General features: G+C 44.7%; 1 protein-coding gene across 1 annotated transcript in view; it reads right to left on the bottom strand.

Moving 5' to 3' along the window:
• CAPSL (calcyphosine like) overlaps positions 1 to 7221 on the bottom strand; it is a 33436-nt gene extending 26215 nt beyond the window's left edge. Inside the window, exon 1 of the mRNA XM_019517967.1 lies at positions 7064 to 7221. The gene's annotated coding sequence lies outside the window, so the exon portion shown is untranslated. The remainder of the gene's footprint in view (positions 1 to 7063) is intronic.
• Between the last annotated feature and the right edge of the window lie 8129 nt (positions 7222 to 15350).

Genomic DNA, 15350 nt, shown 5'->3' with positions numbered 1-15350 from the left:
CTTTCCTGCAACAAGTGAAACAAACCACAGTGATTTACTCCATAATGAAACAAGTGGTAATTTATTCAATAGACTGTGGGTTCAATCAGACATAGGAAATGATTTCAGGCAATTCAGGTGGACTGGGAGAATTCTTCCCCTTTATAGTGGCATAATTGCTTAATCAGTCCATGCCTCTAGTTCAGCAGTTTCCAAACTCTGACAGACTGCACACCACCAATTTAAAATGATACAATCTTCAGTACCACCAGCAACTTTTTCAATTCAACCTTAAGTACCACCAGCAAATTTTTGTCATATAAAGTAATTATAATAAATCTGTTAACGCATACTACTGACAGGTTGTCTGTGTACCACTGGTGGTACCGGTACCACAGATTGGGAACTATTGCTTTAGTTCTTTCCCCTGTCCAGTACTAAGCAGAGCTAGTGCCTAGCTGCAGGACCTCCTTTGGTCATGCTGGCATTTTAGAGACAGGAGCAGAGTTACGACACATCTGGGTTTTCATAGATGTGTCCTCTTTTTGGGTCCTCCCATCTCTGTCCAGGCAGTTTTTTAAGATGTAAGCAAACATCTGGGATTTTGCTCTGCCTTTGCTTTCCTGGCACTTGCCAGCTTGCCGGGGCTGGAGGCAGCAGGGAAAAGTGATTGGAGGCTGGGGCGATACGTGGTCTGTGCGTGGGCCCCGGCAGCTGCAGGCAGGTGTGTGTGTGTGAGTGTGTGTGCGTGCATACATGCATGTGTGCCTGTCTGCCAGTGCTGGGGCAGCAGCAGGGCAGGGAGGCGGGGAAGGGGGGTAGGGAGCTTCTTCAGGGGCAGTTGGGAGCTGCATGGGCAGCAGTGCTGGGGAGCCAGGGGGCTGCAGGTCAGAGTGAGGGGCTCTGGCAGGTCTAAGGGTGCAGGGGCTAAGGGTCAAAAGTGAGGGACTCCAGGTCTCAAGATTCATATATTGCATCAACTGTGTGTGAAGATAGGTGATGAGAAAATAACTGTTCTTCAATTGGCGTTTCAATACAAGACAGCACTGTTCTGAATGGATGCACATCATATTGCCTCAGCTATTGCATCACTCAGAACTAACAATGTACTTAGGGGCCCTATTTCTTAATGTCTCATTAATGGATTACTAGAAAGACCTCTGTAGCCCTTTCAGAGGGTAAACATGTAGTTTCACAAAACTGGAAACGCAACTTGCCCTTAAGAGGAAACGTACAGGTGGCCAGAGTGGTAGCTATCCTGTCCATGAACAAACCTGATCTCTTTATGATAAATTCCAACTTCACTTAGCAGTAAAGCATGCTGCAAAAACCTACCCATTGCAGATCATCCAAATGACCACATTATAAAATATTTTCTTAACACAACAGGGTTACCAGATCTCTCTTTCTAGGACCATGTGCAGAGATGTAGAGTTACTGCCATTAGTATTTCCTGAATCCAAGCGTGCCCTATTGCCACCAAACCATTTTCTGTTCAAATTATTCACACCCAACATGCCACACGCAAGATTCACAGAACAGCATGATCATCTAGTCTTAGCTCTTCTATAACAGAGACCAAAGAGCCTCACCCAGTAATCTTTACATCAAGTCCTAGCTTCTGCTTGTACAATAACACATTCAGACAAACATCAGTCTAGACTTAAAGGTTTGGAGAATATACCCTAGGTGAGCCATTCCAATGGCTAATTACATTCATTGCCTCGTTTCTCATCTGAATTGGTCTCACTTTGCCTTCCAAATGAAAGATCTTATACCTTTTTCTGCTAGATTAAGGATACATTTATTTTCATAACTGCCTTCTTCTGATAGGTAATTATAGACTGTGCTTCTCTTAACTCTCTTTTGGATGACTAAATAGAATAAGACAATTCAGTCTCTCTCTGTAAAGAATATTTTCAGGCCTCAGATCACCTTGTAGCTCTCTTCTGATGCTTCCTCCCTCCCCCCCCCACCAGCATTGTTTTAGAAGTGTGGACACCAGAGCTGGATAGATATGATATTCCAGTGATGACCTCACACTCAACAGACAGAGAAGAAAGCACAACCCTACAGCCATAGTCTGTAGTTAAAAAAGACAAGTACTAAATATTAGTATTATCTTTGCAAGCTTTACAAATTACACCACCACAATCCTCTGGGAACTTGATATTTAGGACCAAGTGCATCAATTATTCCAATCCTCTTCCTAAAGATCTTGTATAATGAGTACCCCACATGGGGAATGCTTAGGATTTTTTGGATGGGATGCAAGAAGTATACTTTCCCATGTTGCATCCTGTGAGTAGCTGAGGAGTCCATTCCACAGCGAAATGAAGTACATCACTGAAACAATTTCAGAACATTTCAGAGCAACTAGTCAATTTACTTGAGCCATCATGAACCTTACAATATTACAACTCAATGTCAAAGGTCTTACAATCTTCAAGATTAACATGCTTGAGTATTTGACTATCAAGTACAAACCAGATGTGGTCCTCTTATAAGGGACTCACTGTGCAACTACACAGAGATTGAAGATACCAGGTTATGTACTTGCAGACTCTATACTGAGCTGAGTGCACAGCATTGCTACCTTCATGGACTACAACCTACCTTACGTACTCCTTCAGAAGTGTACACCACAGCAGGAGATTGAATGGCCAGCAATAAGAACCACAGATACCACTATCATGAACACGTACAAACTGCCTCAAGCACGGATAACATGTGACACAATCCTGACTATGCTGATGCCTGCTCTATTTGCAGGAGACTACAATAGCCAACACATTGATTGGGACTACTGTGGGAACAATAAGAATGGAGAAACACTAGTCACTTGGGCAAGCATCAACAACATACTGCTCATACACAACCCTAAACAACCAGAGACCTTCACATCTGGCAGATGGGGCACTGAGACCAGCTCAGACCTGGTGCAGTGGGTTAGCAGACAAACAGCACCAGCAATAAGGGTATTAAGCCAATTTTCCAAATCACAACACCAACCCCACATTGATAATAACAACTACCAATACAGTAATTGAAACACAAAGTAACTGGCATCCAAATGGAACTTTTGTAAGGCTAATTGCTTATTATACTCTGAGACGATCGAGGATTCAGCACATGAACTGCTGAAAATATCACTAACTTCACCTCCATGATCCTCATAACAGCCCATGCCACCACCCCCAGAGTGCACCGTAAAAACCCTGCTGGGGTGAGAAATGCAGCAAACTACTGCAGACCACAGAATAGCCACCTGATAGCATGGCTAGATGTCACACCACCAACGAGCTAGAGCTCCACCTAAATGAGATGAAGAGGAATGGGTGGCTAGATATGATAAAAAACATAGACAAGATCCAATCAAGCCAAAAGGCTTGGTCAATCAGCAAGAGACTAACTGGAGAGGGCAAGCCACAGAGACTTTGTCCTGTTCAACCAAATGCCATCGCAAGTGTATTAGTTACAAATGGCAACTTTCCAGAACCAGATAGAAGTTTTGACAAGGTCATCAAGCAGAAAACCACATCCATCCTAAAATCACTGACTGCAAATCAAAGCCTAACAGCTCCTTTCAGTGAAGAAGAGATGAAGATAATACTATCTCGTATTAAAACCAGCAAAGCTGCTGGCCCTGACCCTAATTCTTTCAGTATCTTTACTCAGTGGAATACATCTAGTGCAGGAAAGCCCTGACTGCTGTTCCTGAGACTCTTTGCAGAGAATTAGTAACAGTGAATATCTATTCACAGTTATTTAAAATGTGTATCTAATAATTAAGTACAGAATATACAGAAGAATTTTGCCTTCAGTACAGAAGTGGAATCTTGTCCCAAAACTTTGAATAGATTGAGGATGTGTAGCCAAGTACCTGAGAAGCAATCTCAGCTGATTTTTGAATACTGGGTTTCTTTTGGACAGTTTTAAATAAATTCTGACTCTCATGAATCCCTAGAAGTGATGAGGAATGCCAGTGTGTGTGATATAGCAGCAGCATGATTAAGGATCAAGGGGCAGGGACACTTTGGGACTACATCACACTGTTCTGCAACAAATACTGGTGCTTCCAAAAGCAGAACTCGTTTTCAGTAGTCTCTCACAGGACTTCTCTTCTATGCATTGTCTTCCCAGCATCTCTTCTCCTTCACTGGCAGCAGGGGTTTCTTCTATTGTGTCTGTTCCATGCACCTAATATACAGATTGCAGAAAGCATGGACCTGGGGGTAACTTTCAAGTAAAAAGAAAAAACTGGAGTTTCTGTGATCATACTTGGTATTCCATACTTCCCTCCCCTTTTTGTACCAATTTTCTCCATCTGACAAAGTAAAGGTGTGAGCCGGGGGACATTCAGCCCTAAATCATTCTGGTCCGCAAACCTGAGGGTACCTGGCTGGAGTGAATGTTAAAACTGCTTGATGAGGACAAGTCAGTGTAGTGGTTGCAGCACCCTTCACAATTGGTGTCTAGAGACCCTGCAATCAGTGAAATTGCACCAGAGATAAAGCTGGCTCTTTTGCATTCACAGAAGAAACTAAGTTAAAGTAACAGCATGGTAAACACTGGATTGATGAAAATGAAAAATATCTTTTTGCCTGTGAATCCACAGCAGCTGGATTCAGCACTGTGGCCCATGTGAAGCTCCACTGATGGGCTGCACAAGTGGATCTAATTGTTGAAGTAGGGCTTTACTTCTTGTTTGATATCGTGACTAGCAAATTGCTTCTAAATCCCTCAGTCCAGCTCTCTCATAGGTCAGAACTGATCCCTATACTGTATCTTCGGCAACCCTGCACAGAAGTGTGACCTTGATGGACTCAGGGTCTGAGAGACATTGTAGAATCCCACGTCCACTCTGATAACATTATTACCCAGAGTTATGAAGATCAGAAATACATATGGCAACTACAAGGCTGAAACAAATATCCTCAAAGGTATTTGGAAAATAAACTTTATAAAAACTGATGGGAACTTGGTACCTAAAAACATTGCATTGGGTGCAAAAATGAGATCCTGAAAACCATATCCACTTGCTATCTAAACCTTGAGGGACCTCACATGTGCCTTCATGTAAAGGTCCCTAAATACTTCCCATCCTGCTTGTAGGTATCTTGGAAAAAGCACCTCAGTCTTGACAGGGCTGAGAAACTTATGCCTAACAATAACTGGGATCCAGAAACCAGATGTATTTCTCTCTCTTACCGCCGGGACTTGATTTGGTGCATGTTCCAGAAGCACACCAACTGCTGTACAAAACACTGTACTGGGCTCTGGAGAAAATACCATGGCAGATCCCCAGTTTCTTGTAACTAGAGTTAGCATAGTAGTGGTGACAACACCACCCTCCTCAGTCTCAGGGATTCAGACCCACCCAGGAGAACTCCTTAAGCCCCCAGGATACAGGATCATTTGCTAGGGACACGCTCCACCCTACTTGTTGAAACAGTGCAGCCAAATGCAAAATGTATTGGGCTAAGGGGAAAGGAGATGCTGTGCAAGCGAGGGCATGACATTGTATCCTTACAGTTTTCTATTCACCTTAGCAGGGGGATCTGGGGTCCAACCCCTCCTCTAAAGACCGTGTGGTTTAACACTAAACAGTAACTGGAAAAATATGCCAACAGTCCTTGGAGGAGGGACTGTAATCCCTGAGATTGAGGTTCCTGTACAATGGGACTGTGGCTGAGCTAGGTGGCACTGTAGGATGGGGGTCCCACTACCCCCACCATGTCCTCTTCTGGCCATGAAACTTGTGCCGCTTCTTTTGAAAGGACGTAGTTACCTGCACTCTGGGGAAGGCTCTGAGCTGTGGGGTCTAAGTGGATGGAGGTGCCTCCTGACAGACATCATAGAGTGCCTAAATCCCAGGTAGGAGCAGGGCTGAAGGTACCCCCTGTCACTGGCATCTGCTTATGGGCTGTCTCTAGATGGCTCCCTACTTACTCAGTGTGCTGGTTGTTGCGGGAGTGCTTAATTCTCCTCACCTACTGCACAGGCAACCTATGCTTCAGGCCCCAGTGCCTCCGAGTTAAGCATTGCAGCACCCAACTCACAAGTCCGTTTCTGGATCTAGCCCTAAGTGATTGTACTTTTATGCTTAATAGTGTTGCTTTGCATGTGGTTTATGAATGTTACTGGCAGTGAAAAAAATGGAAATGTCATTATAGTGATTTTTGTGGGTCTTGATTTCCTACTCCATGAGAGCAGCAGATAACACTCATAAGTGAAGAAGGATATATTGATTTGTTGATTTAATTTCTTAACATTAAACAGTTTTGTATGGGATAACTTCAGGTTTTAGCCTGATCTGTTGACTTTTACTGGCTATGGTGATTTGGTCAAGGGCTGAATTTTTTCCTTAGCAAAATGAAATGCCGGGCAGGTATCTTCAAAGAGGTCAGGTGCACTCACTGAAATGTAATGCCATCTGGGTGCCTAATCCCCTTGCAATCAGAACTGTAAGGCCAGGAGGAATGATTGGCTCACTTCATCTGTCTTTCTGTATATCACCTCCTTCCACGCTGCCAAGCCAAGTCTGTATTGAGCCCCAGGGAATGCTCTTAGAAAGTCCAACCTTATCTCCCTAAACACACATTGGTGTGACAAGTGAACAAAAAGGCTTTATTATATAGATGACCGTAGCGGTCCAAAAGTGACAACCTGTCTAAGCACCACGTAGCATGCTGTTCCTAATGCCGAGAGGTCACATCCTGTGAAAACAGAATCATCTAAACGAACGCCAATCCCTTGTTGTTTTTAATGGTAACACCCCGTGCAGATACTGCGAGCATCGAACCAGCACATCAGCTTGCCAAGTTTCTGTTCTGTCACTTGAGAAGCACCGCACCCTGAAACCATCAGCTGATGCATCGTTTTGCCGTATTTTAAACCTCTCCTCTCTACGATGTCCCCTCAGCAGCTTTGGTCTGCTTTCTATCACAAGGAGCAAAAGTATCATTATTTGCTGTGGCTTTAGCTTTAATAATAAAACAGCTGACTATCTTCTATTGTTGAAACCCAGTATAATTAATACGTAAAAATCTCCAGGTAGCAAATGAAAGAGAAAAACCTTTACCTTTGAATGATAATTTGGAACCTGTTGCTTCTACTTGAAACTATGGACACTCTTCTCCTTCAGCTTGGGAAGCTGTCCTGTCTCCCCCGCACCTCCTCCTCCCTTCCCCTTGTCACAGCCCTCTGGCTCTGATTGGGCAGCTCACGTTAATGGTGCAGGGCTATCGCAAGCCCCAAAACCGACTGGAGAGATTCCCTGTCTGTCTGTCTCAGTTTACGTGTTTACACATCCTGGCCACCTCCTTTTTCAGGAACTTGGAGTTTACCGTCCTGTTTCCAAGGAGACATTGGCGGCAGCGACAAGCCAGGCTTCTCACCTGTAGCTGTAATCGTGCCGCTGCCCTGTTGCACGATTAGCAGGGGTCTTTTTGTCCTCTGTTTATTTGCAGTCCTTTTTCTTTCTGTCCTCACTGGATGCCAGGGAGATTGTCTTATAGCACAATGGAGGGACTGCTCCTTCCTTTTTCTTTTCCACCTGAATTTCTCACTGATTTCAGCAGGGTTATAGAAGTGAAAAAACCCCAAACCAAACATCAGTGCCTGCACATGCATCTGTTCCACCTAAGCAAGAGTTGATAGGGTTGAAAAAGCTCACTGGTGTAATCGCTGAGTTGAAGTCGGACCATCGAGCGCAGTGAAGAACTTCTCTCTGTTCCACAAAAGACGAGTGCAGGCATATCCTCTGCTCCTGGTTATTTCACATATACAGGCCTACTTGCGGAGACACTATATGAGGATGTGCTGGGATAATCCATTCACTAGGACAAGAAAATTCAAACATTTAGGAACACGTGTGACATAGAAATGTTAGCCTCAGAGGCATAACTGGCCAGTACTGTGCCCTGGGTGGTGCTGGCACATGCTGGAGGCAGAGGTTCACTGCCGCTCGGGGAGATGCCACATCTCTGCCCTTTCTGCTGCTGGAGCTAGAGCTGCTGCAGGGAAGGGGCAAGGTGTGGAGGGGAGGAAAGGAGGGATAGGTGGGGGTGGATGAGGGCCCTCCCTCCACAGCTCCAGTCTGGTGCCCCCCCCTCACCAGAGAGCACCCAGGGCTTGTGGCCCATGTGCCCCAGCATTACACTCCTGATTTATTCTCTCTTCGGTCTAGGTCTCAACTGTCCTATTTACAAGTGGTCTATCTGTTATTAGAAGCAAAAGGTAAAATCTGACCTGAAAAAATCAACTCTGTGAACCAGGTTAATCACTGTTGTGTTCAGAGGCGGAGGATATATTAGCTCTCCCTTTATTAGTAGGATATATTGGCTCTCCCTTCTAGTTTGTCATTGCACACAACTTCCACTGATGGTAACGGCAGTCGACTAACATCACTTGGAGTTTGGCATGTGTAAAAGATGAAGGACACAATTCTCAATAAGAGTGGTTAAGTGCCTTGTTCCCTGACTGGAGCAGAAAACAATTTGGCGCTGACTTTGGGTACCGGCCTGACAGCATTTGCATTGTGAAAGGATTGTTTGTCTTCAGCAAGTACCAAGCTGCAGAAGGCATAAGCTTTAAAATATGATTACTTTTCCCCCATCCAGCAACAGTTCTTAAATCATTGTGTAGCCGGGAAGCAATGCACACGTAATCATCGCTGCTGGCAGCCCCATCTAGTGGGTGCCACTCTGCGCTGCCTGAGTCAAGGAACCAAATATAAATCTGGGAGGAGGTTGCTTTGTGTTGTTTACAGTTCATGTCCAAATCCTTTGCTCATGTCACCTGCATCTGGTCTATAAGAGGTGGAGAGCAAGCTGGCTGTGTTCACTTCAATAGAGCTACGTGTACTACAACAGGGACAGACCCTCAACTAAGGTGCAGGGGAATGAGAGTTCATAGTTAAAAGTGTGTGGCTTTGCTTCCTCTCAGCCCACACATTCTCCCTTTTACTCCCCTCCCCTCTGGCTCACTCCTCTTCCCGCACCTTGCTTTGCACCTGGAATGTGCCAGCGTCGTTTCTGTTAATGATTTATGAATGTGGAGAATTACTCCATGTTCACCTGCATCTGGTATCAGATAAGGCTGTGATTTATAGGACCTCAGTATATCTGCCTTTACCCATAAACTTTGGAATTTTTCTTCCTCATTTCTTAACCACGTCTAAATGCACATTAACTACTGCACAGAAACCAAAACAGCTAGAGTGACTTGCCTGGCTTGCCCTTTCTGTAACCCCTGCTGTTCAGAGGCTTTGGTATCAGATTTGCCCATCACTTTCGGATGTACTCATTTATTAGGGGTACATTTCTGGGGTAATTCAATGTGTTACTTGTGTTTCTGTATGGAGCTGTCTCACTCACTTCTGCAAGTCCTTACCCCCAATGGAGCTATTTTGCAGGACTCAGTTTCAGCGGGGCTAGGTTCCTCCAGCCACCAAATACACACACACACACAGATTAATGTGACACGCCTGACCTGGCTGGTCTGATCAGCATGTATGGGCTGACACCCTCATATGCAAGGCATCAGTTGAGCAGGGCAAGAATAAAATGCAGTCAGACACAAGCACACAGGTGAACAGCATACCTCTGAATCAGGCTGGGAGTCCAGCTGACACCCTCATGGGCCAGCATTCAGTTCACTTGGGCATGTCTGAGCCAAACTGGGTCAATCAGCCTATACAAGCTGATCCCCTTATGTCTCAAACTCCGCACATCCCAATCTTTTGCCCCAACTGTCCTGGTAGTGGTAGCCTCTTGATGAGCAGACCTCACAGTATTTTGGGGCTTTACAGGGATCTTTTGCTTAGGTAAAAGAAATGTTGCTGCAGAGCAAGTGGGAAAGGGGACGCGGAGAAGGAAAAATACACCTGGTTACCACCAGTTTGACTATAAAAGTTATTTATTGCTAAGTATATAAAATTTATGATGGTAATAATAGCCATGCAAGGAAAAACAATTACAATATTACCCTGGTTCAATTGAGTATTTAGGGAAACCTGGCTCAAGTTTAACTTTTACAATTCAGGTTCAGAAAACTATGTATAGAGAGAGAGAGAGCTGGGATCTCACCATTTCAAGGCACTTGGGCGTTTTGTTGACAAGCAAGGTTCCCAGCACGATCGTTGAAGGTTAAACAGAGACGATCCATTTATTGTAGCTTCTTGAGAACAACAGCGGATGGTGTCAGAGAGATTTCTCCCTCTTGAAGAACACTGTTTGCTGGCTTTACACCTTTCTTATAACCTTAGCCCAGCCTCTCCAAAGCATTCTTTTAATTGTGTAAATCAAGAGGGTCCCAAAGCCATTACTGACAGGGAAAATCCTATTATATAAACAGTTTCAATTTAAATTAATTACCTTTTTGAGTGACAAGGAGTTATCTGGTTTGGAATGTCTCAAGAAACAGATTAACAACCAGGAAAAACATAAAGTTTTAAGGAGTAACCAGACATGTAGGAGCCAGCTTGAAATGATTATGAATATAGAAGATAAACTGGAAGGGATACCACATTATTTCTTCTCAGATGGCCTAGCTATGCTTGCACTGTGAAGTTAGCATCAACGTTTTGCATTTTACCTGCTGTTAATAAGCCTCAGCTCAGCATGACATCCAGATCTTACTGCAGTCTTTTAACATACTTAAGGGGATTACTAGGAGTGTCCATAAACTTTGTGCGGAGGAATTCCACCAGTCATCCCAGGAAAGCAAGACAGCATTTGTGGTCAGGGCTGCAACGGGCTGGACGTTGTGATAAACCCTTAACCATTGTTCAAATGTTGCCCATACTCCCTCTGACTCAGTCTTTTGCCTCAACATTCCCTAACCTGGCACCTGAGTTTTAGTCAATCAAGTTTAACTAGGCCTCCCGTACTGGGACCAGGGAATCTATGGCTTGACATGCCTATTAAATTTTCTTCTGCTTAGTTCTGGTTAGATGAGGTGTCCAGGGAGGGAGGGGGAAAGAAAAAGCCCTTTGTAAGTCCAGTAAGCTGGGTGCCAGGTTTCCCTCAAGAACACAAAGCTGACAGGTAACAGCCTCATGAGTATCTGCAGCTCTCACTGCCCACCACCCTGAACTGGCAGGAGCTCTCATTTCAGCTGAGTTCAAGACTGCAATGCCCCCTTGCCTCAGGGCCCAGGTTTATATCCCTGGCTCCTCTCCTTCCAGTCAGGTGCTCCCCTGACCAGCTGCAGGTGTGCCCCCTCAGGCTCCAGGGCAGCTTACTGCCAGTGCCCTTGCTGCCTAACCAGGGCTCTGCCCTACTGCTAGGCAGGTAGCCCTGCAATAGGCACCTGTTGCCCTGGCTGGCTACTCCCCTGCAACTAGCCCATAACATACAGTTTTATCTCTGCTGCAGCTTCTCCCTTAAATGCCCTTGGTTCCCTGTTATAGGCTTCTCTCCCAAATGGTTTTTTTAATGAACATCTAAAGAACTGTGCTGAAACTGCTAAGGGAGGTATGGCCTGTTCACGGTCTGTTAGCATCTCTGCTCTGATTAAAACTTAAGGGCATTAGAACGTAAGTGCCGCAGCGCTGGGCACTTTGAAAAGGGCTCGGCACTGCAAGCTTGCAGTCGTATAAGCAGTGAAATGTGCATCAGCACTGAGAAAATGGCGGTGGGGTGGTTTTGAGCTAAAGCACATTGGAGATGCTTTACTTCAAAAGTGCACCACCACCATTTTCTGTGCGCTGACATGCATCTCACCACTTGTACAACTGCATGCGGCGCAGTCCAGTTCGACTCAGCTCATGTGTGGAGCAGACTCAATTAAACGAGTCTGCTCTGAAGCAGCAGATCTATGGTGCATCACGGGATAGAAAACTGCGTGTATAAATGCCCCAAGTGACAAGACTTGGGTACGTAAAGCAAAAAGATATTACGGTGTTGTGAAGTGAGGGGATGTGCAGCTCTGAGTTTAATGACTGCCCTCACAGATACTAATAGCACTTGCCGTTGCTCAGCTGGCCACGCCGAAGCCAGAGCTTCATGAGCACATCATGATCGCCAGGTTGGATTATTAAATGGCAGGAGGCAAAGAAGTTGTCCACTTTCATTTTCACCAAATTCTAGGTTGTTTCCTCAGTGCCGAGATCAGAATAATGCCTATCACAAGTGATGGCCCCTTCGTCCTGGGAGGAGAGAGAATTGGAGAACTGGACAGATAAGTGAATGACGGCACACCTGATCTGACTGAATTCTTACTTACAGAAACTGTTTTTTCTTTTTGCAGGAATGCTATTTTTGTTTAGTGGAGTCCTTGGTAACAGGATCTGCTAAGTTAGGAAGAGTGAATTTGATCTATTTGCCTGTGAAATAGAATCCAAAATTCCCATGCTGGCCCATGATTAGAGATTCAGATTTCTTGACGAATGTGAAATGTAAAGCAGCTCTGTGAGAAGGGGGAGTGTAGACATATCTTCAGATAAATATCTGAGGAAGCAGCAAAGAGCATAGCAAAGCTCTGGGAGAAATGTCAAGAATGTGTGAAGGCTCCTTGTCTTCACCTCCATGAATGCTGACATCTGAGAAGGGTGGAAACTCCTATTCATGTTGTAGTGGTGTGTTTGTGGCTGCGATAGTTCAGGGAATATATAGAAGCTACTCACTGCGTACAATGGAGCACAGAACAGAGACTGGGTATAAGTATTGTTAGAAAGAAATTAGGTAGAGTAACACAGTGTTTGTAAACAATGCTAGAGAGAGAGGTTCCCTGTACCCAAAGAGAGTACAACTTAAATAAATTAGGGCCTCATTTATGCTGAACATGCACAGTTCTGGGTGATGAAAGTTCATCATGATACACGTTCAGACCCTAAATAGCATTAAAGCATCAGGTGGCAAACCAGGGGAAATGTTGGTGGCCCAAACAGCAGGAAAGTAGAGTGCAAGTGCTCTTTTTATACTGTAAAATATGTTTCTCTTCCTTTTACACAACACACAGAAAAATAGAACGAAACATTTCAATCTGGAGAATAATACCGATTTTCAGTTAAATTTAACTTCCAAGCCAACACCTAAAGGTGGATATTTGCCTCCAGTCTTTTTACTTGGGTAAATGGAAAATATGCGTCTTAAGAGGGAGATTAAAAAAATTCAGGCCCTTAACCTTTTCATGCAGGCACTAGTGTACAGCAAAGCCCTGGCCACAACTTTGTATTTCCACTCATTTCTGCAGAGCAATGCCGGTGCAATGCCGTACCTAGACTGCTGGCGGGCCTGGGCAAACTTTTAGTATTGGGCCCCCCTTCACCAGAGATAATGATAATAATGATTAGACTTGTTGCAAAAGTCTTTATCACATCTGTGGTACTGATGTCTTTAAATAGTTCATTCTCAATTGATAAAATTGCCAATCCTGTATATGCACAATATTAAAACTTTTTTTTGCAATTATATATATATATTTTTTCCCCATTTTCAGGCACCCTTTCTGTCCAGGCCCCAGGCAGCCACCTGGTTCGCCCATGCCTGTCTGAGTCCGGCTTGGTGTGGTGAATAAAACACATCTTCCATTCAAAGGGAGGAGCCTAAATTCTTTGTCTATCAGCAGCTGTGGCATCAGAAACACTTGCTGGAAGTTTAGTAGTTTGTGTCAGAGTCCCTCCTCAGTGGTTATGGACATACATACATTTGGAGCTGCTTGAAAAGGGAACATTTCAAAAAGCAGCAGCTGTTACATTCTAACAGTTGTGTAGGGACAGGCCAGGAACTCTACAAAGATAGAAAACTTTTCTTACTTCAACCCTGGATGAAGCAGTGCTAGAGTTGAAGAAATTTTGTTGTATTTGCAGGTGCTGCTCTTTTGAAATGGCTCCAGATATATGCATGTCCATACACTGCAGTACCTACTTTTGTGTTGAGCTCACGGGAATGGCTTGCATTGAGCTCGTGGGAGGATCTGCAGCTTGGGTAAACAGAAACAAACATAATTTTAAACATTAAATTTTGGTTGAAAAACGTCTTGAAAAGGCTAAACTTTAGAGCTAATTTGAGAATATTGAGAAAAGCATTCTACTTGCTTGACCTAACCAGAAGTTGGTTGAAAAAGGGCATGCTTTTTCACCCGGAATTTTAAAAAAGATACTTCTTTTAAATATCATTGAAAAATTGAAACCATACAAATCTAGCTTTCAAAACCATTTTCAGGTTTAAAAATGATGAAACATTATTTTTCTATGCAAAATAAAATACAGCTTTGTTTTTCCTGGTTTTTAATCTAAAAAGATGCAATTCAACCAGGCGACAACCTGGTGAGGGGACTGCGGGTTCTCGACCACCTGGGCAATACCGATCATCGCCCACTAGAATTCACCATCCTGCACAAGGTGTCAAGGGCCTGCAGCAAGACAGCAGCTCTTGACTTCAGGAAGGCCGATTTCAATGAGTTAAGGAGGAGGCACTGAGGTCCTGGAGGGGAGGGGAGTTGGGAGTCCGAGATGAGTGGTCATTCCTTAAGGAGACGATCCTCTGAGCCCAACAGGTGACAGTCCCAACATGGAAACAAAGGGGGCAAGAGTGCTCAAAAGCCCCCATGGTTCACCAAAGGGATTCAAGAATGTCTGAAAGCTAAAAAGGAGGCATACACCTGGTGAAAGGGAGGAGCCATCACCAAGGAGGATTATACCTTTGTTGCTCGAGACTGTAGGGGGGCTGTTAGGAAAGCCAAAGTGGAGACAGAACTAGGACTAGTGACCAGGATCAAAGCTAACAAGAAGTCCTTTTTTAAACACATACGGAGTAAAAAGAAGGCACCGGCTAACTTGGGGCCCCTGCAGGACATGCTTGGCAATCTGGTGGTTGCACCAGAGAATAAAGCTGACCTCTTTAAATTCTTTGCCTCCTTTTTTCTGAGCAGGGGAGATCTGCCTCACCAGGATCCTGGATGGACTCAGGAGGGGCACAGACAGGCCCAGTGTCAGAGAGGACCTAGTTAGGGAATTTCTGGTGGGGCTAAATTAGCAGGTCCAGGTGATCTCCACCCCAGGGTGCTGACGGAATTGGCAGGGGTCATTGTGGGACCCCTGGCATGGCTTTACAAGCACTCATGGTGCTCTGGCGGGGTGCCAGAGGACTGGAAAAGGGCCAATATGGTGCCCATTTTCGAACAAGGGAGGAAGGAGGACCCAGGAAACTATAGGCCTGTTAGTCTTACCTCAATCCTGGGGAAACCCTTTGAGAAAATTATCCAAGAGCACATCTGCGAGGGACCAGCAGAGGAGGTTATGCTTAGGGGCAACCAACATGGGTTCATTAGAGGCAGGTCCTGTCAGACCAACCTGGCTGCCTTTTATGACCAGGTCACAAAATCCTTAGATGCAGGTGTTGCAGTGGACGTAGTCTTTCTGG

Source organism: Gavialis gangeticus, unplaced genomic scaffold (assembly GCF_001723915.1).
Source record: "Gavialis gangeticus isolate Ggan-Ray unplaced genomic scaffold, GavGan_comp1, whole genome shotgun sequence".
NCBI classification, from domain to species: domain Eukaryota; kingdom Metazoa; phylum Chordata; order Crocodylia; family Gavialidae; genus Gavialis; species Gavialis gangeticus.
This window is presented reverse-complemented; position numbering and strand designations above follow the sequence as displayed.